The following is a 26,777-nucleotide window of genomic DNA, read 5'->3' on the forward strand; positions in this document are numbered from 1 at the left end:
GGACAGAATAGCAGTTGCTTAACCCCTTAAGGACCGGAGGTTTTTCCGTTTTTGCATTTTCGTTTTTTGCTCCTTGCCTTTAAAAAATCATAACTCTTTCAAATTTACACCTAAAAATCCATATGATGGCTTATTTTTTGCGCCACCAATTCTACTTTGTAATGACGTCAGTCATTTTGCCCAAAAATCTATGGTGAAGCGGGAAAAAAAATCATTGTGCGACAAAATTGAAAAAAAAAACGCTGTTTTGTAACTTTTGGGGGCTTCCGTTTCTACGTAGTACATTTTTCGGTAAAAATGACACCTGATATGTATTCTGTAGGTCCATACGATTAAAATGATACCCTACTTATATAGGTTTGATTTTGTCGGACTTCTGGAAAAAATCATAACTACATGCAGGAAAATTAATACGTTTAAAATTGTCATCTTCTGACCCCTATAACTTTTTTATTTTTCCGTGTATGGGGCGGTATGAGGGCTCATTTTTTGCGCCGTGATCTGAAGTTTTTAACGGTACCATTTTTGCATTGATAGGACTTATTGATCACTTTTTATTCATTTTTAAATGATATAAAAAGTGACCAAAAATGCACTATTTTGGACTTTGGAATTTTTTTGCGCGCACGCCATTGACCGAGCGGTTTAATTAATGATATATTTTTATAATTTGGACATTTCCGCACACGGTGATACCACATATGTTTATTTTTATTTTTATTTACACTGTGTTTTTTTTTTTATTGGAAAAGGGGGGTGATTCAAACTTTTAATAGGGGAGGAGTTAAATGATCTTTATTCACTTTTTTTTTTCACTTTTTTTTTGCAGTGTTATAGGTCCCATAGGGACCTATAACACTGCACACACTGATCTTCTATGTTGATCACTGGTTTCTCATAAGAAACCAGTGATCAACGATTCTGCCGGATGACTGCTCATGCCTGGATCTCAGGCACTGAGCAGTCATTCGGCGATCGGACAGCGAGGAGGCAGGTAGGGGCCCTCCCGCTGTCCTGTCAGCTGTTCGGGATGCCGCGATTTCACCGCGGCTATCCCGAACAGCCCACTGAGCTAGCCGGGATGCTTTCGGTTTCACTTTAGACGCGGCGTTCAACTTTGAACGCCGCGTCTAAAGGGTTAATAGCGCGCGGCACAGCGATCAATGCCGCGCGCTATTAGCCACGGGTCCCGGCCGTTGTTAGAGGCCGGGCCCGACCCGCTATGACGCGGGGCCACGCCGTGGCCCCGCGTTATAGATCGGGAGTGGACACATGACGTTCCAGTACGTCATGTGTCCTTAAGGGGTTAAAGGTACTCCAGAATTTTTTTTTCTAAATTAACTAGTAACAGAAAAATTATACAAATTACTTATATTTAAAAATCTAACCTCTGTCTGTGTCAGGGCAGTTCCTGATATGGAAAGAACTACACAACTTCCTCTGGAGCATACAGCAGTTGATAAGTACTGGAAGGGTTAAGATTTTTAAATAGAAGGAATTTTGCAGTCTATATAACTTTCTGTTAACAACTGATTTAAAAACAATTTTTTTTCTCCAGTATACCCATTGCTGTCATTTACCTAAGGGTCACAGCCAGCCTTTCTTCAAGTAGATTGCTGTTCCTGATGTAGATGTCCTTGAAAGGGTGAAACTTGAAATTTGAAGAACCCTATTTATTTTTCCTACCGCCACATCCTTTAAAAGACTTCAAAGCCAATTAACCTATAAAAAATAGAAAAGATTTAATTTAGTGACTCGGCTACTTGGTTGGATCCCAGGAAAGTTTTAAGTCATAGCACTTGATGCATGACCAGATCGTGAGTGGACATAAAACTATTTTAAAAACAAACATGTGTACAACTATGAGAATACAATGTGATCATGTTTTTAAATTAAGTGTGTTTGTTACTGCATAGAGACCCCAAGCTTTAAGCTTAGCTAATAAAATTCCAGAAAACATTTTTTTGCAATATTTTATCTCACATACACAGGTTTTTTCGTATTAAGATTCAATGAACATCTGCCAAGGGGCCATCAATAAAAATGTCCTTTGATAACGTCTGGATCTGAATGACTTGCCCTGCTCTTGGAAGGGTCCTGATGAAGAAGGTATATGCCCCTCAAAACGCGCTGTCTAACGTTTTAAACAGTACAGCCATTAACTAATTTAATGTTGATATTACTAATCAGTGCTATCCCGATGTATAGCACTGAACAAACTAAAAGCAATTAAAAGATTGCTACAAATATTTCACTGTGGAGACTTAAAAAAAGAAAAAAAAGTATATAAAAGTTTTTAAAAATATAAAAAAGTCCCTCCCCCAGTAAAAATAAAATCACCCCCTTTCCCAATTTTACAAGTAAAAAAATAAATAAACATCATTTTAATGTGCAGAATCATCCAAGCTATAATCTTAAAATAAACAGCAATGTAAAAAAAAATGCGGATATGGCCATATCCCATCCCAGAAAAAAAAGAAAAAACTACAGTTCATGGCAAAGTTTAATTAGCCTGTGTATATGGAAATATAACAATGATTTAGGGGTCCAAATAGGACAATTTTAAACATACTCATTTACTTACAAAAAGTTTAACTTTTTTAAAAAGAAGTACAGTAACAGATAAACATGTATTGACCCACAAAATAAAAATAACATGTCATTTTTACTGTAAAGAGGACTGTGTGAAAACAAAAATGAAACCCCCCAAAAAGTTGCAAAATTATGTTTACTTATCAGTTTCATTCCCAAAAAAATAATAATATATATATATATATATATATATATATATTTATTTATTTATTTAGGATAAAATAAAAGGTATCAATATGTGTAATTGGTTGTGCAAAACAAAAGCCCTCACATGGCTCTGTGAAACTTACAATAATAGTGGAAAAATGAAAATGCAAAAATTAAAGCTGGCTGTGTCCTTAAGGTCAAAATGGGCTGTGTCCTGAAGGAGTTACTCTCTAAGTATAACAAATTACAGTACATGCAAACATCAACCTAAATGAGAGAGATGCAGCCACAGCAGGGATGTCCTAGCAAAAATTTTGTCAGCTGCAGTCACCACCTTGAGGAGACTTAAACACCTAGGTCTGAAATTATCAGGGTCTTCCATTATCTACAGATCATCATCCCTCACATTACCCACCACAACTCGCATTTTGGACACCTACTATATGGGAAAGAAATGTATCTTACAATGTCCCCATTCACTGCCATTGACCACAAATCTATACCAATTGCATTCAATTGTACACCAGCCTCTATCCAAAATTTCTCTTTAACATTCTTTAAAAGATGGTGCCAAACAGCTCCTCCCCCTTCATGTTAGGGGGAGAGGGAGAAGTGAGCCCTAAGCTGTCCCTAAGACCACTCTCCTGGCCTACTTGCCCATCTGCCCTAAAAAGCAAATCGACAACTTGGAGCCGGTCCCTTCCTTGCGCTAAAGTGCATGGACGTCGAAGTTAACAAAACAAACGGAACTGTACAAAGTCGGGGAACAAGTCAGGAACATAAAGGGAATACAAAAACTAGTGATGAGCACAGGGGCCAAATTCGAATTTGTGATATTTCGCAAATATATGGCTGAATATTTGTCCTATGTTTGCGAAATTTGCATATTCGCTATGCCCGTTCTCTTTTTTTCATGCGAAAATTCATAATGAAATTTGCATAGTGCACATGCGCGATTATATCTTTCACCTAAAAGAAAGGAGGGATCAGTGTACCCTGACTGGAAGTGCCAATATTCACGAATATTTGTATATTCGCATATATTTGCAAAAAAAAAAAAACTTTGTCATTACGCGAAGTACTGATATTCGTGGTTAAAATTAGTTATTTCAAATATTCGTGCTCCACACCAACAATAACCAACAAACAGATATATATATATACAAACAAGGCACCAAACAGCATACTAACATACAGTTCAGAAACCAGAATCAAGATTAATGACAGATATGATAATATGTACAAGACTAGATATGAGGATAAATATACAGCAAACAAAACCAGGAGATGCAGGAGGTGAACTGAATGTCAGAACACTAAACTGGACAGGAAACCAAAAGCACTGTTCACACTAGCCCCAGAACAAGGAACACACTAGATACCCCATTTTAAACATGGAGGGACATCAATACCAAAGCCAAATAGGCTCCCAGCTAGTGGGACCACTCGACAGTGAAGGATACTAGCCTAGGAGGAAACAAAAATCCTAAATACAAGCAAACACGGGTACAGACACAAGACTAACTCACTCCTAGATAGACGGATAGCACAAGGCTAAGGAATGCTATCCTAGGAGATCCAGGATCAAACAAGGTCAAAACAGGACTGACAAAACGCAGTGGCCCAGATTTATCAACCTGGGTGAGAGAAAAAGTGGAGAGATTTCCCCACAGCAGCCAATCACAGCTCAGCTAACGAGATTAGGTAAAGTGAAACCTGAGCTGTGATTGGTTGCTGTGGGAAAATTTCTCCACTTTTTCTCTCACATTGTTTGATGAATCTGGGTCCATGTGAATACGGACTAAGGAAACACAAAGCTGAATGAGCAATACAAGAATATAAAAACCTGACAAAGTACTCAAACAAGGCAAGCTAAAATCCATATATCAAACAGGACAGATAACCATGGTTAAAACTCAGGATATGTGCTCAGACAGACAAAAGCTAAAGTGCATCATAAACAAGACATGGTCAGAGTACAGGTCTATAAACCAGCCAAGAATAGCACCAAAAGAGGCCTTAAATATCCTCCCAGTGCTGTCAGGAAGGTTAACTCTTTCCATGCCAGGGAGAATTAACACATAAACTGCTTAGACATAATCTACATGTCTGAACAGGTCCCAGAGCAGAAAATACAAAACACAAATATACGAACATTGCACCCCCATTTCAAAAAACAACACCAGCCACCTCTTTAATAACTTAAATGTGGGCCTTGTTAAGTTACTCCTCCGACTGAGCAAAATACCACACTTCCTAGCTACAGTATTAAATCAAACCCCATTCATAGCCAGACAAACAGTTTATAACCTTAAGTGGTCCATTTTGATGTCCCCAATCAAGTATCTATAGGTCCTAACCCCCATATAATTTCCTCTATTGTGCATTAATAAATTGAACATTAAAATTATGAACATTAACAAATGTCTTGAGTTCCTTTGTTACTTTGAGGGCAATTAAACATTTTACTCTTGGTGTGAACTTTGTTGGTCGACCACTTCTGAGGAGGATAATAATGGTTTTGAATTTCCTCTACTTGTATAAAATCCGCCTGGTTAGCCCCAATAATAATGATATACTCCCACAAGTATGTGCTATGAAGATCAGACTTAGAGAGATCCCTGTTCTTTAAATAAAAAAGGTCACCCACTAAAACCTGATTGTCATCAAATTTAAGGATGAGCAAATTTTTTTTAAATTTGATTCGGCGGATTTTCTGAAAAAATTTGGTTTGATGCACATTTATTTGCGGCAAAAAACTATTAAATACGGCTATTTCCGGAGTACAGAGAGCCTCAATAAGGGTGTTGAACACTTTGCCGTAACACGCATAGAAAGTGTGCTGAGTAAGTGAAAAAATACTGTATACAGGCGAGCTATTAGAATCACTGCTGCAGAGCATCTGGATGTGGCAGCAGGGTGAGGACACCATTTGGCATTACAGTTGAAGAAGTTAAAGAGACTTTTGAGATGTCAATTGAAGAGTTTAAAGAGAATAATGAGTTTAATGTGCCACCAGCAGCATGAGATCATATGGTGGCACAATGACACAGTCTGGAGGTGGCAGCAGCCTATGTAGGTCGCAGAGTGGCATAATGACAGAACCTGGAGGTGGCATCAGCATGAGGAGATGATATGGCGGCAGAATGACACAGCCTGGAGTTGGCGGCAGCATGAGGAGACCAAATGGTGGCAGAATGACACAGCCTAGAGGTGGTGGCAGCATGAGGAGACCAAATGGCGGCAGAAGGACACAGCCTGGAGGGTGCGGCAGCAAGAGGAGACCAAGTGGTGGCAGAATGACACAGCCTGGAGGTGGTGACATCATGAGGAGACCAAATGGTGGCACAAGGACACAGCCTGGAGGGTGCGGCAGCAAGAGGAAACCAAGTGGTGGCAGAATGACAGAGCCTGGAGGTGGCAGCAGCATGAGGAGACCAAGTGGTGGCAGAATGACACAGCCTAGAGGTGACAACAGCATGAGGAGACCAAATGGTGGCAGAATGACACAGCCTTGAGGTGGTGGCAGCATGAGGAGACCAAATGGCGGCAGAATGACACAGCCTGGAGGTGGCAACATCATGGGGAGACCAAATGGCAGCACAAGGACACAGCCTGGAGGGTGCAGCACCCTATGTAGGCCGCAGGATAGCAGAATGACACAGCCTGGAGGTGGCGGCAGCATGAGGAGACCAAGTGGAGGCAGAATGACACAGCCTGGAGGTGGCAACAGCATGAGGAGACCAAATGGCAGCAGAATGACAGAGCCTGGAGGTGGTGGCAGCATGAGGAGACCAAATGGCGGCAGAATGACACAGCCTGGAGGTGGCGACATCATGAGGAGACCAAATGGCAGCACAAAGACACAGCCTGGAGGGTGCGGCAGCCTATGTAGGCCACAGGATGGCAGAATGACAGAGCCTGGAGGTGGCATCAGCATGAGGAGACCATATGGCGGCAGAATGAAACAGTCTGGAGGTGGCAGCAGCATGAGGAGACCAAGTGGTGGTAGAATGACACAGCCTGGAGGTGGTGGCAGCATGAGGAGACCAAATGGCAGCAGAATGACAGAGCCTGGAGGTGGAGTTAAGTTTTAGCTAATGCATATCCTCAATAATTACTTTTGATGTGTTTTGATGTGGAGGAGTTTCTGTATTACTAGGGAGCAGCACCTTAAATAATTTTAGCTGTATCCATATTTGTAAAGTGTTGGTATGGCACCATGGTCAATCTACTCTGATGCATCAGGCATTGGTGGGGGGAAATCCTGGCTGATCCAAGACTGATTCATCTTGACAAAGTTCAGATTCTCCACATTTTTGGTGAACAGGTGAGTTCTCCTTGGTGTTACTATGGCCCCCGCCACACTAAACACTCGCTCTGATGGCACACTACTGGCTGGGCAGGACAGCTTTTCCAGGGCAAACTCTGCTAGTTGCGGCCACAAATCCAGTTTGTCTGCCAGGAGTCCAGCAGATCTTCAATATGTGTTGGCAGGGTCACGTCAAAATATGCCACCACCTGCTGGTTCAGGTCCTGCTCAAGGTCTACCTCCTGCTGATGAGTTGCTTCACAATGTGGGTGAAGAAAGCTACTCATCAGCAACTGTAGACTCTGGCTGCTGCTGATGGAGCTGGTACTGCTCCTTCCACCCCACCCCTCCCCAGCAGCCATGGCAAGACCTGCAAGAGGATGGACAATGGGGCAGATAGACATCGGCAAACTGAGTACGTAGGATGTCTCTGTAGTAGGTCAGTTTGTCCTCCCTCTCAGTGGGTATAAAAAAGGACCCCATTTTGTGCCAGTGGCGAGGGTCCAACAAGGTGGAGAGCCAGAAGTCATCCCGCGACCGAATGGTGACAATTTGGCGGTCACTACGCAAGCAAATGAGCATGCATCGTGCCATTTGTGCAAGTTACTTGGAGGGACTCCCTGCCTGCATCTCCACTGCATACTGCCATGATGTGTCTGGCTCCTCTGCCTCGTCTTCCTCATCACCCTGTAGCTCTTTTGGCTGCTCCTGCTCCTCCTCCCCTGTCAGATGACTATAAAAACCATCCATTTCGCATTGCCTGTGCTTCACTTTCCCCCTCCTCCTCTTCCTCCTCTTCAAGTTCAGCCCCCACAGAGCTCATGTAGCGATGAGATGTAGGTGCCACGTCTCCAGTGCCCTGTCCAGCCATCATTTCCACCATATGTTGTAGGAAATGAAGCAGTGAAATGACGTCGTTCATCCTGTAATCCTGGCAACTTACTAACAATGGGGCTTCTTCAAAGGGCCTGAGCAAACGGCAGGTGTCACGTATGAGCTGCCACTGGTTGACATTGAAGTTACACAGGGGAGTACCCCTATCTGCTTGGATCATCAAGAAAGCATTGATGGCCTTTCTCTGTTCGTTTAGTCGGTCCAACATATGGAGGGTGGAAACAGCGTAAATCAGACTATGTTGGGAGATGCTGTTCTGATGCTGCAGCTCAAGGAGGGTGTGCTTCAGCTGTTCCTCCCCTGTGTGACTCGAACACAGGCAAACCAGGTGAAGAACAACGTGACACTGCTGTGCCCTGCACACATGGTATGCTGGAGGGGCACTGAGACTTGTGCGTGCAGTGGAGCACGCTTACACCTGAATTAGGAGTTAAAAGCAGGTGTGCAGGTATTGATGGCCTAAAACAGTAACTGGCCCTTATGAATTTAATAGGAAAAAAAAAGGTACACAGTCTGAGTGTACGTATAGGTTACACCTATGTGAGGACGATACACCCTAGTATGGTAAAACCTCAATTAGGCATTAAAAGTAGGTGTGCAGGTATTGATGGCCTAAAACAGTAACTGGCCCTTATGAGTTTAACAGGAAAAAAAAAACTTACGTAGCCTGAGGTACTTATAGGTTAGACCTATGTGAGGACAATACGCCCTAGTACGGTTAACCCTTAATTAGACGTTAAAAGCAGGTATGCAGGTATTGATGGCCTAAAACAGTATCTGGCCCTTATGATTTTAATAGGAAAAAAAACATACACAGTTCTGAGTGTACGTATAGGTTACACCTATGTGAGGACAATACGCCCTAGTACGCATAAACCTCAATTAGGTGTTAAAAGCAGGTGTGCAGGTAATGCTGGCCTAAAACAGTAACTGGCCCTTATGAATTTAACAGGAAAAAAAACATACACAGCCTGTGTACGTATAGATTACACCTATGTGAGGACAATACCCCCTAGTACAGTTAAACCTCAATTAGGTGTTTAAAGCAGTTGACTAGGTCTTTTTGTGCTCACACTAACTAGCCCCTATTAACTTTAGAGTAGTACAACTCAGTACCGCAGTACAGACTGTTGTACACAATAGAAAAAAAGTGCACTTTCTCTCTCTGACTCTCTCCTGTCCCTGCCCGTCTGCTGTGATTTGGGCTTAAGGCAAATCAATTTGCTGCTGTAAAGCTTTTTTTTCTCTGAAACACACACACTGTCTGTTCTCAGAATTCCTTGCCCCATGTCCTCACATGTGCCATTTTAGATGCCCTGGACCGCACTAAATGGAGTTTAATGAAGCAATTCATTTTATCGAATTGCGGTGATATTCGGATTAGTTACAAATCGAATATTTCAGGAAATTTTTATCAAATTCGGATTTGTCAGATTCGATTTGATCATCTCTAATCACATTTATTAAAAACACCTAATGTCATCTTCAAATCATCTGCTAGTCCTAAAGGTTCACATATTTTTGCCACTCAGATATATGTTCCTGGATCATTTTCCCCAATAAATGCATAACAAATTTGCATATTTTGGACTCATTTAGTTTACTATTAGGACTTGGGTGAAAATCTGATGTAGATATAGATCAAATTTAAGGTGGCAGGTCAGAGTGTGTGGCATTATACTTCATAATTAAACACCTACAATCCTCCTAGGAATAATATCTCTTGTAATTAAACACCTGGCAACAAAAACCTCTTACAATACCGTATATGCCCCTACAATTGTCAACACAAAAAATATACCTCAATATATGATGCAAAAAATTACTTTTATTAACAGTACATATCCCAAAAAAAACCTGTGCAAATCTGGACAGACAACCCCTAACCCATAAAAAAACATATACCCCAAAAATAGCATGGGCTCCCCGGTCACATTTATCACAGTGGTGGGAATATACACAATGCCAAATAGATCCTCCATACAACAATATGGTAATGTCCGCAAAAACGATTAAAATAGAGAATGATATCCATACATATTATGCTGGTTCATTACCTGTGGTAGGCATACAACTAGTGGCCATCCAGGGACCCCGTGCACCCTCAACGGACGTTGTTTCGTGGGTTTCCCCACTTCGCCAGGAGGTGGCATTATACTTCATCTGCCAGACAAAAAAAAAATTATTTTGTTGCACAAGAGGCTTCCAGAATAGGGGCTTTCCCTTCATCAATTTTAAATCTTCAGATTTACTCACTCCTTTTTAGTTAAATATGAGTGTCAATAGAATATTAACGTAGAACGTAAGAGGATTGGACACGGTAAAACAAAGTCTTTGACTATGTTACATGCATCTATTAGCCATTTTCCGTTAACTTGAAACTCACCTGAGTGAAATGGGCATGATTAGAATTTAATTTGTGGCTTTCTAATTTTTCTTTTGGAGTTTCAGTCTTAATCCATCATAAGATTTACTTTACTCTGTATAACAAAGCTATTGGGGAGAATGGGGGAGATTTATCAAAACCTGTGCAAAGGAAAAGTTGCTGAGTTGCCCATAGCAACCAATCAGATCACTTCTTTCATTTTGCAGAGGACTTGTTAAAAATGAAAGAAGCAATCTGATTGGTTGCTATGGGCAACTGGGCAACTTTTCCTCTGGACAGGTTTTGATAAATCTCCCCCAATGTGTGTAAGTGGGTAAGTAACTGGCTCAGTGATAGGAAACAGAGGATGGTTATTTATGGTACTTATTCTGATTGGATGTTACCAGTGGGGTACCACAGGGGTCAGTCTTGAGTCCTGTACTATTTAATATATTTATTAGTGGCCTTGTAGAGTGGTTGAATCGTAAAGTAGCAATCATTGCAGATGATACTAAACTCTGTAAAGCGGTAAACACCATGGAGGACAGTGTACTGTTACAAATGGATCTGGATAGGTTGGAGATTTGAGTTGGGAAGTGGCAGATGAGGTTCAACACTGATAAATGTAAGGTAATGCACATGGGGAAGAAAAATCCGGGCTGGGATTATGTATTAAATGGGAGAACACTTGGGACGACTGACATGGAAAAGGACTTAGGAGTCTTAGTTAACAGTAAATTTAGCTGTAGTGAGCAGTGTCGGGCAGCTCCTGCCAAGGCAAATAAAATCATGGGGTGCATCAATAGGGGCATAGATGCCCACGACAAGGAAATAATTCTACCACTGTACAAATCACTAGTCAGACCACATGTGGAATACTGTGTACAGTACTTGCCACCAGTTTACAAGAACGATATAGTGGAGCTGGAGAGGGTTCAAAGACGGGCAACCAGAGTAATACGGGGAATGGGAGGACTACAGTACCCAGAAAGATTATCAGAATTGGGGTTATTTAGTTTAGAAAAAAGATGGCTTAGGGGCGACCTAATAACTATGTATAAATATATCAGGGGGCCATACAGAGATCTCTCCCGTGATCTATTTATACCCAGAACTGTATTCATAACAAGGGGACAGCCTCTACGTCTTGAGGAAAGAAGGTTACTGTCACGCCGAGCACTCCGGATCCCACTGCCCTCCCAGAGTGCTCACGGCGTCCCTCAGTATGCAGCACCCCCGGTCAGCGCCGCTGACCGCGAGCGCTGCTCTCCTGTCACCGGAGGAGACGCGATCCGCAGGACGGGACGTGCCCGCTCTCAGATCGCGTCCCATGTCTCTCACCACATCCCTGCGTCTGCCTCCTCCCGGCGCGCGCGGCCCCGCTCCCTAGGGCGCGCGCGCCGGCTTACTGAAATTTAAAGGGCCAGTGCACCACTAATTGGTACCTGGCCAAATCAATGTAAAACACTTAAATACTCACTTCCCCTTCCTGTCCTTGCCAGATCTTGTTGCCTTGTGCCCTGAGAAAGCGTTTCTGTGTATCCAGACCCTTGCCGTTGCCCCTGACTACGAACCGTTGCTGCCGGCCCAGACCTTCTGCTACGTCCGACCTTACTCTTGCCTTGTCCTTGTGTACCGCACCTGTCTCAGCTGTCAGTGAGGTTGAGTCGCTATCGGGTGGAACGAACTGGGGGTTACCTGCCGCTCCAAGTCCATCCCGCTATGCGGCGGGCTCTGGTGAAAACCAGTAACCCCTTAGATTCCGTTTCCCTGGTACGACCCACGCCATCGCCTCACTGACACAGAGAATCCACTGCCCGTGTCCTCCCCGCAAACCAGTCCGGATCCTGACAGTTACTACACCAGCACAGACGGGGGTTCTTTACTGTAAGGGCAGTGAGTCTGTGGAACTCTCTGCCAGAGGAAGTGTCCATGGTGAACTTTGTAAAAGAGTTAAAAAGGGGTCTGGATGCATTTTTGGAGAGTGATAACATTACCTGTTATGCATACTAGATTTATTGGGACAGAACGTTGATCCAGGGATTTATTCTGACTGCCATATTAGGAGTCAGGAAGGAATTTTTGCCTCTAGTATGAGGGTTTTTTGCCTTCTCCATTAGGGATATAGGTTGAACTTGGCAGACTCTGGTCTTTTTTCAACCTTATGAACTATGTTACTATTGACTTCACGAGCAGATACATTTTCTTCAGGATTACTTAAACAGTGTAAGAGTTATATTAGCATTTATTTACATCATATATCCTTTTTCTCTGAAAGTTCTTATCAATGGTATCAACTATGTGTAAATGGCAATTCAATGGCAAAACCTCATCTTTGCTGAAATTCAGCAAGGAGCTGGGCTGGCTGAATGTCTGGCCCAAACTTTTATGATCATAGAGTTTTCATCATAAAAGTCTCTGTATCAACTTGGTTTCCAGAATTGGCTTGGAGTACAGTGGATGGTGAGGTATTCCTGGCATGGAATTCCTTGTAAAGCCCAACTTTAGGCTCTGGGCACCAAGTATAGATTATGAGATGTCTTGGTAGTGGTGAAACAGTTAATGTTTTCTGAAAATATGAGTAGGGACAAAGCATTTCCAGAGGACTATTACTCTCTTTGTCAGGTCCAGTTACATATTGTTAAAAGACATACACATATATAAAGAAAGATAAACTGAGGGACCCAGATTGACCTGGGGGTCACTGGTGACATTATCTCTTGTGGGATCACCTTATTGGGTCTCATGCCTAATCCCGCTTTTATGTCTAATATTAGCACATTACTGATAGTGTCCTTTATGAACACATAACTCCCGGTTAGTGCGTGCCCACATGATAGTAATGTGATGACTGGTTCTGCCAGAACTCATGGGATTAAAGATTTCTAACCCTGTTGTTTGTTTTGGTTGCTGGGATACGCCTCTGTGCTCCTGGGTGTGGTTAAGCTTGCTGAGACAATTAGAGTCCTCCTGGTTGCAGCTCAGGCATATATAAGGAGGCCCTTTTCAGTCACTCTCTGCTTGTGATAGTTCTTAGTAACTTACCTAGCTATCTCTGTGCTCATTCTGTTTATTCTGGTTTTGTTACTTTTGGCTTGGCTTTTGACTTTCCTTTGATACTCTGTTACTGTACTTCATGCTCTCCAGGTTTAGACTCGGCCCTCTGACAATGTATTTTTGTGTGTGCGTGTTTAGGTTTGTTTTCTTTTAGTCGTGTACCTCCAGCCTTTCCCGACCTTTTGTCAGTTTTGTAGTTTATTGTTTTGACTTTTTGACTGTCCCTCACTTATTTAGGAAGGGACTATCACCGTGGTTATGGACCCGTTGTCTAGGGCAAAGACAGGGGAGTGGGCAAGAATAGTGTGCACTCCTTCCCTCCCCAGACATGACATGTAAATACCATTAGTCGACTTATCATTATGCAACTTCCTAGCCCTGAGCACTGTTAAAATTGAAACTATGAACCGAGGTCCCTTTCTGATCACTCACATATGCTTTTGAAATTATCTTAAGCTGAAATACCTAATAGATATCCCTTCTTTAAGAATAGTTCCCACTGGCTTTCACTTCTGGGGAATCTTAAGGGAGTAGAAGCAAAATTTTTACATTTTGGCAAATAAATAAAGGCTCAGTATAGTATGGGTGGCGCTGAAAGTTTTTTTTACGGGATTTCAAAGAAATCTCTCAGCTTTGTTGAAATTTCAAGCAGAAGGAAAGGGTACTGAAAATGTAGCTGGAGCATATCACTGAGGGGTCATCTCAATCCCCATCACATGATAATCTCCAGATACTGTAAGTAAAGCAAAAAATAGTAAAATCTATTTCTATTTGATAAAGCTCAGAACCAACTTTTTTTTCGGGGACAAACAAGGTTTCAGGAAGGGGGAAAATGGATTATTGTCTAGAGGGTGAAGAGCCAATAATTATATTAGAGCAGGTAAAGACCAGAATGTCAGGATATACAGTCGTATGCAAAAGTTTAGACCCCCCCCCCTGACAATTTCCATGATTTTCATTTATAAATAATTGGGTGTTTGGTTCGGCAATTTAATTTTGAGCTATCAACTATCTGAAAGATGCAGTAATATTTCAGTAGTGAAATTAGGTTTATTAGATGACTAGAAAATGTGTATGATGCATCAAAACATAAGTAGACAGGTTCATAAATTTGGGCCCTCTTGTCATTTTGTTGATGTGAATAATAGGATTATTATAAAATAGATGAGTTTGAAGAAATTACCACATTTTTCAGATAATTTCAAAATTATGTTACCTGCTGGAGGACCAATTATTTAAGGTATTTTTTCTTATGAAATTCAGGCTATTCAAAAAGAAATCAGTTCAAAAGGAATCATTTCCTGGTTCCCCATTACAAAGCTCAGACTTACATACTGTAGCTTAGAAAAATAAAAGGAGAGGATATCCTCCTCCTTATATTCAGTATAAATAGGATGAGAGATGTATTTTAGAATGAAAGGCTGAAAAAAGTGGCTTGTTTAGCCTTGAAAAGAGACCTGAGGAAACCTACACATTCAAAGGGGTACTCCGCCCCTAGACATCTTATCCCCTATACAAAGTATAGGGGATAAGATGTCAGATCGCCGGGGTCCCGCTGCTGGGGACCCCCGGGATCTCCGCTGCAGCACCCCGCTATCATTACTGCACAGAGCGAGTTTGCTCTGTGCGTAATGACGGGCAATACAGGGGCCGGAGCATCGTGATGTCGTGGCTCCGCCCCTCGTGATGTCACGCCCCGCCCCCTCAATACAAGTCTATGGGAGGAGGCGTGGCGGTTGTCATGCCCCCTGCCATATACTTGCATTAAGGGGGCGGATGGCAATGTCACGAGGGGTGGAGCCATGATGTCACGATGCTTGGCCCCTGTATCGCCCGTCATTGCGCACAGAGTGAACTTACTCTGTGCAGCAATGATAGCGCAGTGCTGCAGCTGAGATCCCGGGGATCCCCAGCAGCGGGACCCCAGCAATCTGACATCTTATCCCCTATCCTTTGGATAGGGGATAAGATGTCTAGGGGCGGAGTACTCCTTTAATGTATACATGTGTGGTCAATAGAAATAACTGCATTTCCTCACCAAGAGGATAACAGGTAAAATGCATACCTTCATAGACCTTCATAAAACTTATATTAACTCCATAATCTATCAATACTGAAATGCCTCTGCCCAGTCTGCCCCAGATTATACAGCAAAGCTGAAAAGTATAGCTTTTGCCTACGGTAACTGCTCTACTGGATATCGTAAAACACTGAAATATTACAAAATTTATTATGTGTAAGATCACAAAAAATCACAAACATTTATTCAAAAAATATGTTTGGAATACAAATCTGGCAGAAGGAGGCTGACTAAACTAGTTACTAGGATATGAAGTCTCTTATACAATAAGAGGCTAGAAAATGTTGGCTTGTTTAGCTTGAGAAAAAAGATACCTTCATTGATCTTGTTAATATTGATAACTATTTACAGTATATAATTCATACAAAAAAAGTAAGTTTAATTAATTATTCCAAGACTATAAGAAAGACCATGTATAGAAGAAGGGTGAGTGGAACATCATATAGACAAGGGTTCTTTGCAAGAAAGGTGAAAATAGGGAATAGACTATCACAATAGGTCACAATAAAAACTACAAAAGCAATTTAACCTCTTAAGGACGTAGAGCGTACCTGTACGCCCTACGCCTGGTCCAGGTGTTAATTCATAGCTGGGACCCTGGGCTAACAGCGCGCAGCACTGATCGTTGTGCCGCTCGCTATTAACCCTTCAGACACGGCAATCAAAGTTGACCGCCGCGTCTGAAAGTGAAAGTAAATGCTTCCCGGCAGCTCAGTCGGGCTGATCAGGACATCGCGATAAAATCGCGATATCCCGATCAGCTAGGACATGAGCGAAGGTCTCCTTACCTGTCTCCGCCACGTCCGATCTGGGTTTGATTGCTCCAAGCCTGAGCTACAGGCTTGAGCAATCAAGCCCCTATCTCGCTGATCTATGCAAAGCTATGGCTTTACAGGGATCAGCATAAGAGATCCCTATGGGAGCTATAGCACTGCAAAAAAAAGTGAAAAAAAAACTTTACAAAGGTCATTTAACACCTTGCCTAATAAAAGTTTGAATCACCCCCCTTTTCCCATAAAAAAAAAAAAGACTGTGTAAATAAAAATAAACATATGTGGTATCTCCGCGTGCGGAAATGTCCGAACTATAAAAATATATCGTTAATTAAATCGCACGGTCAATGGCGTTTGTGCAAAAAAATTCCAACGTCCAAAATAGCATATTTTTGGTCACTTTTTAGATCATGAAAAAATGAATAATGATCAAAAAGTCCGATCAATACAAAAATGATACCGATTCAGAACACGGCGCAAAAAATGAGTCCTCATATCGGCCCGTATGTGTAAAAATTAAAAAGTTATACGGGTTAGAAGAAGAGAATTTTTTACATATAAATTTTCCTGCATGTAGTTATGATTTTTTTCCGAAGTACGACAATATCCAACCTATATAAGTAGGGTTTCATTTTAACCGTATGGACGTACAGAATAAAGATAAGGTGTCATTTTTATCGAAAAATGCACTGCGTAGAATGAAAGCCCCCAAAATTTACAAAATTTAAATTTTTCTTCAATTTTGTTGCACAATTAATTTTTTTCCATTTCGCTGTTGATTTTTGGGTAAAATGACTAATGTCACTGCAAAGTAGAATTGGTGGCGCAAAAAATAAGCCATCATATGGAATTTTATGTGCAAAATTGAAAGCATTATGATTTTTAGAAGGTGATGAAGAAAAAATGTTAATGCAAAAACTGTAAAACCCTGCGTCCTTAAGGGGTTAAATAACAAGTCTACACTTTTAATCATGGACTAATAGCATGGACTAATAGACACATAAACAATGTCACAGGCAGGAAAATTATCCAACTATCATGTGAGGACAGGAAGGAAATATTTTTTACCTAATGAGACATGGATGAATACAGTTCCTAATATGGATAGGTTTTGTCTTTCTCTAGATCAATGACTGGGTTAAAAATGATGTAGAACCTATGTAAATGTGTAATTATTAAACTTTAATTTCTCTGAGAATTGTTACTCTCTGTTTGTATAAAATTTGTGGAATTTTTGACCCAGCAGAAGTGCTGTCAGTCAGAAAGTAGAGAAAATAGATTAACATGGGTGTATTATGTTTCTCAGTGGAGAAGGGGATACTCTAAGCCATATTCACCTTGGTGCTGGCCAAACTGGGGAGTCAAGTCAAAGGAATTTCCCTGTTTTATATCCTTTACAGAGAAGGTACAGACTTTCCTGCTCAGATCGAGGTCATAGTTTTTTAGAGTGCTGATGGAACTGCAGTGTAGTGAGGAACATAGCCAGGAGTCAGCACCAGAAAAGCAGTCAGGATGTGAAAAGTGGGAAGAGGACAGGTCTGGGTCAAAATCAGTAGTAAACTTTTTTTTTTTTCAGAAAACAAAGCCAAGATCAGGGTGAGGTATCATATCTGCATCAGGAAAATGAGCCAAGGGAAGTTACTACCTTAATACAGAGGCAAGGTGGTGAGGTCAGAATACCATTTAAATAGGCCACCGGTATGATGACACCAAGGAGTTTCCGGTTGCATTGGCATCTGTGCTTGGCCAGGAATGGAGGGCTGGAAATCAGCTAGAATCACCATTATGTAAAGCTAGGGTGGGGAAGAATGGGTCAGTTTGCTTGGCATATCTCATCCATCTGGTCGAATAATCTGTCGGGGTCTCGGTGGTTATTAGATTCTTTTGTCAAAGCAGTGTGTGAAATGTTTTGTGATCTAGGTAAGGTTTGTATGTAGAGGGTACCAACCTAAGTGGTATATGGCTAATACATAGAGCAAGATGTCATGGATTGCTTTGAGCTGATAAGGCATAAGTACAGGTAGTTAGTTCAGTGATATTTGATGAGACTGGTTTGCACCCCTTTTGGCATGAAAATAATACCTGACAAATTTCCTGGATCAAACATCACTTCACTAATTTCATTTATTTATTTATTTAGTTAGTTATGTTAAATCTTTGTATTATATGATGACAAATAATGTTGGCTAGTTGGAGTAATGATCTGTAAAATGTACCTGAATAATGCTAAGCAGCAACACCTCACATGATCAAGGATTGCCAGTCAGAAGTCTCTGATCTTTGGAAGGCTGGGAGATCTACAGCACCGAACATGTAGTAATATGCAACCCAAATGGTAAATCTTGGATTATGCAGATACATATTTGACCATAGACTTACATCTCTTACATTTTTATTTTGGTAAAGCATTTAAAATGGGTTTGTTGTCGACAGTCACAGGTTAACAGGTACACAGTTATGATATTCATTTGAAACACATGAATATAGACAACAGTTTACATGTAGATAATTTTTCTAGTGGTATATTGCTGTTCATAGTCAGTATTTCCTTGTTATGTTGTATAAGCCTTTTCTGCCTGCATTGTTATCTAATAAATATGGTGCAATATCTTAAAAAAAAAAAATTAGGATACACCTTTTTATCTATTTTAAATATGTAAGGCAGACTTGTTTATCACATAGGGTGCGATATGTATGTATATATATATATATATATATATATATATATATATACATATTTATCACCATACCTAGGCTATTTTGAATGTTCAAGATTTATTTTGGTAGAATAAACTAATTTAACCTGGAGATAGGGGAATTTATCCTTTCTTGTTGTTTGCTATTAATTAATGCATTGATGTGCACAGGAGCTGTGAGCTCAAAAGAGTAGTACATTTAAAAGTCTATTTTCACATTCATTTTTCTTTTTCAATGCATTACAGGAGTAAAAAAAAAAAAACATCTAATTAACGGAAAAAGACCATTTTGACCTTAAGGACCAGGCCAATTTTAGTTTTTGCACATTCGTTTTTTTACTCCTCCCCTTCTAAAAATCATAATGCTTTCAATTTTGCACCTACAGACCCATATAAGGGCTTGTATTTTTTGCACAACCAATTGTACTTTGTAATGACATCAATCATTTAATAACAAAATCTACTCCAAACACCCCCCCCCCCAAAAAAAAAAAAAAAAAACTTTTTGGGGCATCAATTTCTACAGTGCAATTTTCGGTAAAAATGACACCTTATCTTTATGCTGTAAGTCCATACGGTCACAAGGATAACCAATTTATGAAGGTTTTATTTATTTTGCTACCGTATATGCCGGCGTATAAGACGACTGGGCGTATAAGACGACCCACAACTTTTACAGTTAAAATATAGAGTTTGGGATATACTTGCCATATAAGACTACCCCTCCTACCGCTATGTACAGTACCTTATAGTTCCCCCACATTAGGTCGGCAGCATGTTCCCCCACATTAGGTCGGCAGCATGTTCCCCCACATTAGGTCGGCAGCATGTTCCCCCACATTAGGTCGGCAGCATGTTCCCCCACATTAGGTCGGCAGCATGTTCCCCCACATTAGGTCGGCAGCATGTTCCCCCACATTAGGTCGGCAGCATGTTCCCCCGCATTAGGTCGGCAGCATGTTCCCCCGCATTAGGTCGGCAGCATGTTCCCCCACATTAGGTCGGCAGCTCCCCCACATTAGGTCGGCAGCTCCCCCACATTAGGTAGGCAGCTCCCCCACATTAGGTCGGCAGCTCCCCCCCCCACATTAGGTCGGCAGCTCCCCCCCCCACATTAGGTCGGCAGCTCCCCCCCCACATTAGGTCGGCAGCTTCCCCCCCCACATTAGGTCGGCAGCTCTCCCCCCCCACATTAGGTCGGCAGCTCCCCCCACAGACATACAACTTCCAGCCATATAGAGTGTATGGCTGGAGGCTGTATGTCTGTGTACTGCCCCCCACAGTGTTCCGGTCACCGCTCCTCCGGCCCGGGGTCACAATCTACTGCTATGGCCTATGGACCATAGAAGCAGTCCCGGGACCAGAGGAGCGGTGATTGGAACACTGTAGATGACGCGCCGCCGGTCACTCACCAGGCCCCGGCCGCGCTTGTCCTCCTCCGGTCCTCCTGCGCCTCTATGGTTATACGCACGGGACGTCACTGACGTCCCGTGCGTACAACCATAGAGCGGTGGAGAAGCGCAGAAGGACCGGAGGAAGACCGCAGGAGGACCGGAGGAGGACGCGCGGCGGGCGGGGAATGGTAAGTGACCTGCGGACATCCTTATGTCCCGAAAAGATTTTTCGGGACACGGGGATGTCCGGCATAGGAATACTTACGATTATCGTGCCGGCTCCTGTTTGCGGCTGCAGGCGGGGGCCGGCCAGAGCATGTAAAAACTAATTCATGAATACTAAAAACCAGGGTGCCTCCAGCTGTTGTGAAACTACAACTACCAGCATGCCCGGACAGCCTTTGCCGGTCCGGGCATGCTGGGAGTTGTAGTTTCACAACAGCTGGAGGCACCCTGGTTTTTAAGTATACAGTTATTAGTTTGTACATGCTCTGGCCGGCCCCCGCCTGCAGCCGCACACAGGAGCCGGCACGATAATCGTAAGTATTCCTATGCCGGACCCCAATACCCGGCGTATAAGACGACCCCCGACTTTTCAGAAGAAAATTCGGGGTTAAAAAGTCGTCTTATACGCCGGGATATACAGTACTTTTAAAAAATTATAACTACATGCACCAAAATTTGTATGTTTAACCCCTTAAGGACGCAGGGTTTTTCCGTTTTTGCATTTTCATTTTTTCCTCATCACCTTCTAAAAATCATAACGCTTTCAATTTTGCACATAAAATTCCATATGATGGCTTATTTCTTGCGCCACCAATTCTACTTTGCAGTGACATAAGTAATTTCACCCAAAAATCCACGGCGAAACGGAAAAAAAATTCATTGTGCGACAAAATTGAAGAAAAAATTTAATTTTGTAACTTTTGGGGGCTTCCGTTTCTACGCAGTGCATTTTTCGATAAAAATGACACCTTATCTTTATTTGTTAAGTCCATACGGTAAAATGATACCCTACATAGGTTGGATATTGTCATACTTCGGAAAAAAATCATAACTACATGCAGGAAAATGTATATGTTAAAAATTCTCATCTTCTAACCCCTATAACTTTTTTATTTTTCTCCGTACGGGCCGGTATGAGGGCTCATTCTTTGCGACGTGTTTTAAAGGTTTTATAGTTTTATAGTTCTGACATTTCCGCACGTGGCGATACCACATATGTTTATTTTTATTTACACAGTTTTTTATTTTATTTTTTTATGAGAAAAGGGGGGTGATTCAAACTTTTATTAGGGAAGGGGTTAAATGACCTTTGTTAACTTTTTTTTTCCACTTTTTTTTTGCAGTGTTATAGCTTCCATAGGGAGCTATAACACTGCACACACATCTCCTATGCTGATCCCTGCAAAGCCATAGCTTTGCACAGATCAGTGAGATAGGGGCTTGATTGCTCCGCCTGCATCCCAGCTAATCGGAACATCGCGATTTTATCGCGATGTTCCGATCAGCCAGACTGAGCTGCCGGGAAGCGTTTACTTTCGCTTTCAGTCAACTTTGATCGCCGCGTCTGAAGGGTTAACAGCGCGCGCACAGCGATCGATGTCGCACGCTGTTAGCCCAGGGTCCCGGCTATGATTAGCAGCCGGGACTGACCCGGTGTGATGCACTCAGCTGATCGGGACCCGCGATGTCTCCACAGATGTCCCAATCAGCTCCACTGAGCTACCGTCACTGCTAACCCGGCATTTTAGATGCTGCGATAAACTTTGATCGCATCGTCTAAAGGGTTATTGCCGGGCATCGGCCCGATCGGCAGTGCCCAGAATTAGCTGTGGGTCCTGGCTGCCTGTAGCAACCTGAATCCACAGGGTTTAACCCATTCTCTGCTCGTGAGAATGGTTTAAACCCTATTACCGAGACCAGGGCGTACAGGTACGCCCTTGGTCCTTTAGACCCAGGATACGAGGGCGTACCTGTAGGCCCTTTGTCCTGGACGGGTTAAAGTTAAAGCATTAAATAGACACTAATCATCTTTTGAGGCTCCCAAAATTATAAATATATCATATTCAGAAAAGTCAAAGCGCAACACCAACTATGAAAACTCATGAAGGTATGTGGAAGTTAAAGTAAAAAACATTTATTAGGCAGCCCATAGTATTCTGCTCATGAAGACAGACCCAGAGAGGTTGCATTTCCTGCACCTATATGAGTTACACCCTCGGCAACTATCCTCTGTAATATCCCTATGTGTTCTGTTCCATGATAACATGAGCTAGCCAAGGACAGGGTGTGCAGAGTTCATAAATTATTATTAAGAGCTCTACTACTCATATGGATGTCTCCAATCACTTGTCATGATCCAACTAAATATTAAATTATGAATCCCTGTTTGGATTTTTTTTATAATCTCAATAATAACTTTTACGTAATATGAGATTATTTTTTTTTTTTTAAGTAACACTTTAGTTTTGTTGGCACCATTCATGTTGTAGACACATAGGTTTTTAAGTGGAACATATATATATTTGTAGGATCGCTTTGTGCATGTTATAGTTCTTTTTATAGTTTTGGTAATGTTTTTGTTATTTTTATAGCCATTTCTAATTAGGCTTGTTTTGGTCCTAGTCTCCCAAAATAGACAAGCAATGTCATATTTCACATGTGCTTTAGTTAATAAATAGTTAGTACAACATTGGAGGGTGGGTTTCAAAGTGTGCGATCTGTTTTCAATTGAGAAAACAGGTGTCTTTTCAGTTTGAGACTCTACCAAATAAAGAGAGATAAGTTGGAACAGCGTGTGCATTATATAATGTGGTAATGTGCAATATTGAATATGCCTACAGTATAAACATATGGTGTGCTGCGAATAAGGTGTGTTGTTACAGAGAGGTGGGATGGAGTGCATTGCACGAATACCATCAATCATGAAGTGCAGTTTTATCCGACCTCTTCCCTGGTAATGTTCATTTCGTCCACATTTCATCTCATTCCCAGATGTTGGTGATGTCAGAATTATGACTCATATTCTGTATATACAGGGAAAATAAGCAGCCTGTCTCTTGAAGATTAAGAACCGATTCAACAGGCGTGTTTGCCTTTGATATATAGGTACAATACTTTCAAACCATTATTGCATTTTAAGTTTTGTATTTCTTTTCCTAAGTCTTTGGCTACTGGGGGTATTTATTGTAATGAAAGCAGGCTTAAAAAGGAGCAATGTAGCTGTAGAGCTGTAGATTTATTACAGGAACTGACTTTTTGAATTGATTTTATTAGTCCAAGAAAAACTTAAAATCTAACCCCTGATATTTTCATAGCACAGTTTTATCTCCCTGTTGCACCCATATCCTAAATTCCTAAATTTCCTACTGCCTTCTTTTCTCTTCCCAGACATAAGGCAATGTTTGAGATTTTGACCAGTTTGGCCCAGATTTCCTGTTGCAAATCCAACAGTATTCGGGTGCAATTTGCACCAAAAATGCCTTACCTGACCTGAGTCACATACTTGTTAAAAGGGGTACTCCGGTGGAAACCTTTTTTTTTTTTTTTTTAAATCAACTGGTGCCAAAATGTTAAACAGATTTGTAAATTACTTCTATTAAAAATTTGTAATCCTTCCAGTACTTATTAGCTGCTTAATACTACAGAGGAAATGGTTTTCTTTTTGGAACACAGAGCTCTCTGCTGACATCATGACCACAGTGCTCTCTGCTGACATCTCTGTCCATTTTAAGAACTGTCCAGAGTAGGAGCAAAATCCCCATAGCAAACATATGCTGCTCTGGACAGTTCCTAAAATGTCAGCAGAGAGCACTGTGGTCATGATGTCAGCAGAGAGCACTGTGTTCCAAAAAGAAAAACATTTCCTCTCTAGTATACAGAACCTAAAAAGTACTGGAAAGATTAAGATTTTTTAAATAGAAGTAATTTACAAATATGTTTAACTTTTTGGCACCAGTTGATTTAAAAAAAAAAAAAAAAAAGTTTTCCATGGGAGTACCCGTTTAAGCACTTTTCCGATGCTTTCCAAAAAGGGATTTGGCCATGGTAAAAGGGGGTATATCTTTGGCAATGAGGCATGGCTTAAGACCATGTGCCAAAATTCTGGTGCCAAATTCTGGTTTCAGAAAGTCTAGGCCAATGTTTCCTTTACATTTTGACTAGAGGTAAGGACATTGATGCCTTTGTGTAATATGTAAACTGTGTTTTAGGTTCATTAGGTTTAGTGGATGGGAGCTGAAGGAAGGCAAAGACCTTGTAATGATATAACAGTGTCATGGGTTACATAATATCCTTATCAGGGGTAGGGATTTCAAGGTTCAAAGTCAGAAGTTGAACTAGAGCCTGGAGCCTTATGGGGCCCAAACACAATCTCTACCAACATCTACCACAGAAAAATACACCTGTACTGTAAATAGCACATAGTAGTTTGGGACCTGTTCCAAAATTTTAACTAAGATTCAAGAACCATGGTACACCTTTGCTCCATGTGTGGCTTAAAAATGATCCCTTATGTCTTATAATAATCTATATCCAACCTCTGGAACCCTATCTGACCCTGAGAATGAAGCAGCCACAGCATTGATTTAAAGTGCAACTTTAATGATGTTCAGGTGGAAGGAAACATTCAAAATTGCTAACAACTCAGTAGAGCGTGAGTTGCCCGCTGCTTAAGCATTTGGCCTCTGGTTTTGCAGGAAACTCCATGGCTTAGCATGAGACTTTTTCAACTGAACACAGCCAGCTGTAGCTTCCTGCACAGCTTGATGTCTGTGAGTGCTGCTATGTACCAAGATGCAGTGGTAAATCAGCACCACGGCGTCTTTATTCAGAAAGTGGTAAAGTGATGGCACAGGCTTCTTTTACACTGCTGTTAGGACAAGGCAGTGTGACGGCTATCGGGGGGGGGGGGGGGGGGGGCGGGGGGCTGTGAAGTATAGCTGCTTTTGCCATCTTTTTCTCCCCCTACAAAATAATGGCGCTCGACAGCCCCCATTATAGTAAATGGGATCCATCGGGACCCATTATTGCCTGTTGTGCCCCGTCCCGACAACGACCCACTTTACCCCATCACAGAAACTGTAAGTCTTTCACCAGCTGCGACAGTGCCATCCTGGCACAGGCCCCCTGCCCCCCCCCCATCCTATTTTTCCTTTTTCCAATATGCCCTAACAGGCTATTGTATGCAAAAATTAGTATGATAGTATATTGAATGTAAATTATGAATGTAAAAAATTTGTTGTGACAGAAAGGGTTTAAAAAAGGTTTACATATATTTTAAGAAATAAGAACAAATAAGTTTACATTTTAAGATGTTACATTTTTTATGTTTAATTTTAAATATATTTTAATCCATGGAATGTATATATATATATATATATATATATATATATATATATATACATACAGTTAAATTAAATTTTACACTTAGATACAAATTCATATAAACTAAACATTAATGAATATGTAGCCTAACATTTTACTTTTCAAATGGATAAATGGAAAATCAAAAAATGTAGTGTGTTCAAGAATGCCCAAAATTTGCTAGTCTTGAAGGGGTTAAACAGAAACACTATCTACAAAGATTAAAATCAAAAATCAAAAAAATAAAGACATTGTAGTAAGTATTTTACAATACTTTCCATAATTGTACATGGCTTTCTCTCAAGATCATACATCTTGTCTAAACAGACTTTGTGAAGTGTAACCTGGGATTAGATCCAACACAGAACGTTCTTCTCACACCTTAAGGTGATGCGTTACTCACAACCAAGAATCCTTTACAAGAGACTTTGGAAACAAAAAGTTTTATTGCCACCTTTAAATTCTCTCCAGTGACCTCTTTGACCATAGAAACCTTAGGAAGAGGAGAGATAGAGAACACTTTTCCTCGTATGTTCAAAGGCATCACAAGAAAACAGACCATGAGCCGACACGTTTCCTGGTTTATATATTTAGATCACTGATTCACATATCCCATTCTCTCAGTTTATGACACAGTATAAAGAGAATGAATGAACAGTTAAATTAAATTCACATCTTGGCTTGTTGCTCAGGTTCTGGAGAACACATTTATTATCCATTATCTAACCAAAGAGGCGAGTGGTAATGGTGTTAGTCAAAAATACAGTAGATGTTCCCGGGGTCCATGTAGGATTAGCAACAACATGACAAAGAACAGGACATCTCATTTTTAATTAAATAATAAAATTCTGGAACTAGATAATTCCCAAAATGCATTGTACAGGTTTTTCTTCTTAAGCTTCTATACCCAGGCCAGCAGCAGGAGGAGGAGGTTCTCAAATAGAGGAGGTCAGAAAATATATATTTAAGATATTTGTATTTTACATGGTTGTTAAACTCCCAAGGGCAAAGTTAAAGGAGGAACTCAATGATATCAAGCTTTCTTTGCGTTTAAGTATGTGTTTTTAAAGCTGACTTTTTACTGCCAGGTTACTATACAA

General features: G+C 41.2%; 1 long non-coding RNA gene across 1 annotated transcript in view; it reads right to left on the reverse strand.

Annotated features, from left to right (window-relative positions):
* Positions 1-26,777, reverse strand: part of LOC130293326 (uncharacterized) — a 121,115-nt gene that overhangs the window by 45,463 nt on the left and 48,875 nt on the right. Inside the window, exons 2-3 of the long non-coding RNA XR_008848176.1 lie at positions 10,003-10,108; positions 1,581-1,722 (exon numbers count right to left, since the gene is read on the reverse strand). This is a non-coding gene — a long non-coding RNA (uncharacterized LOC130293326). The remainder of the gene's footprint in view (positions 1-1,580; positions 1,723-10,002; positions 10,109-26,777) is intronic.

This window comes from Hyla sarda, chromosome 1 (genome assembly GCF_029499605.1).
Source record: "Hyla sarda isolate aHylSar1 chromosome 1, aHylSar1.hap1, whole genome shotgun sequence".
Classification (NCBI taxonomy): domain Eukaryota; kingdom Metazoa; phylum Chordata; class Amphibia; order Anura; family Hylidae; genus Hyla; species Hyla sarda.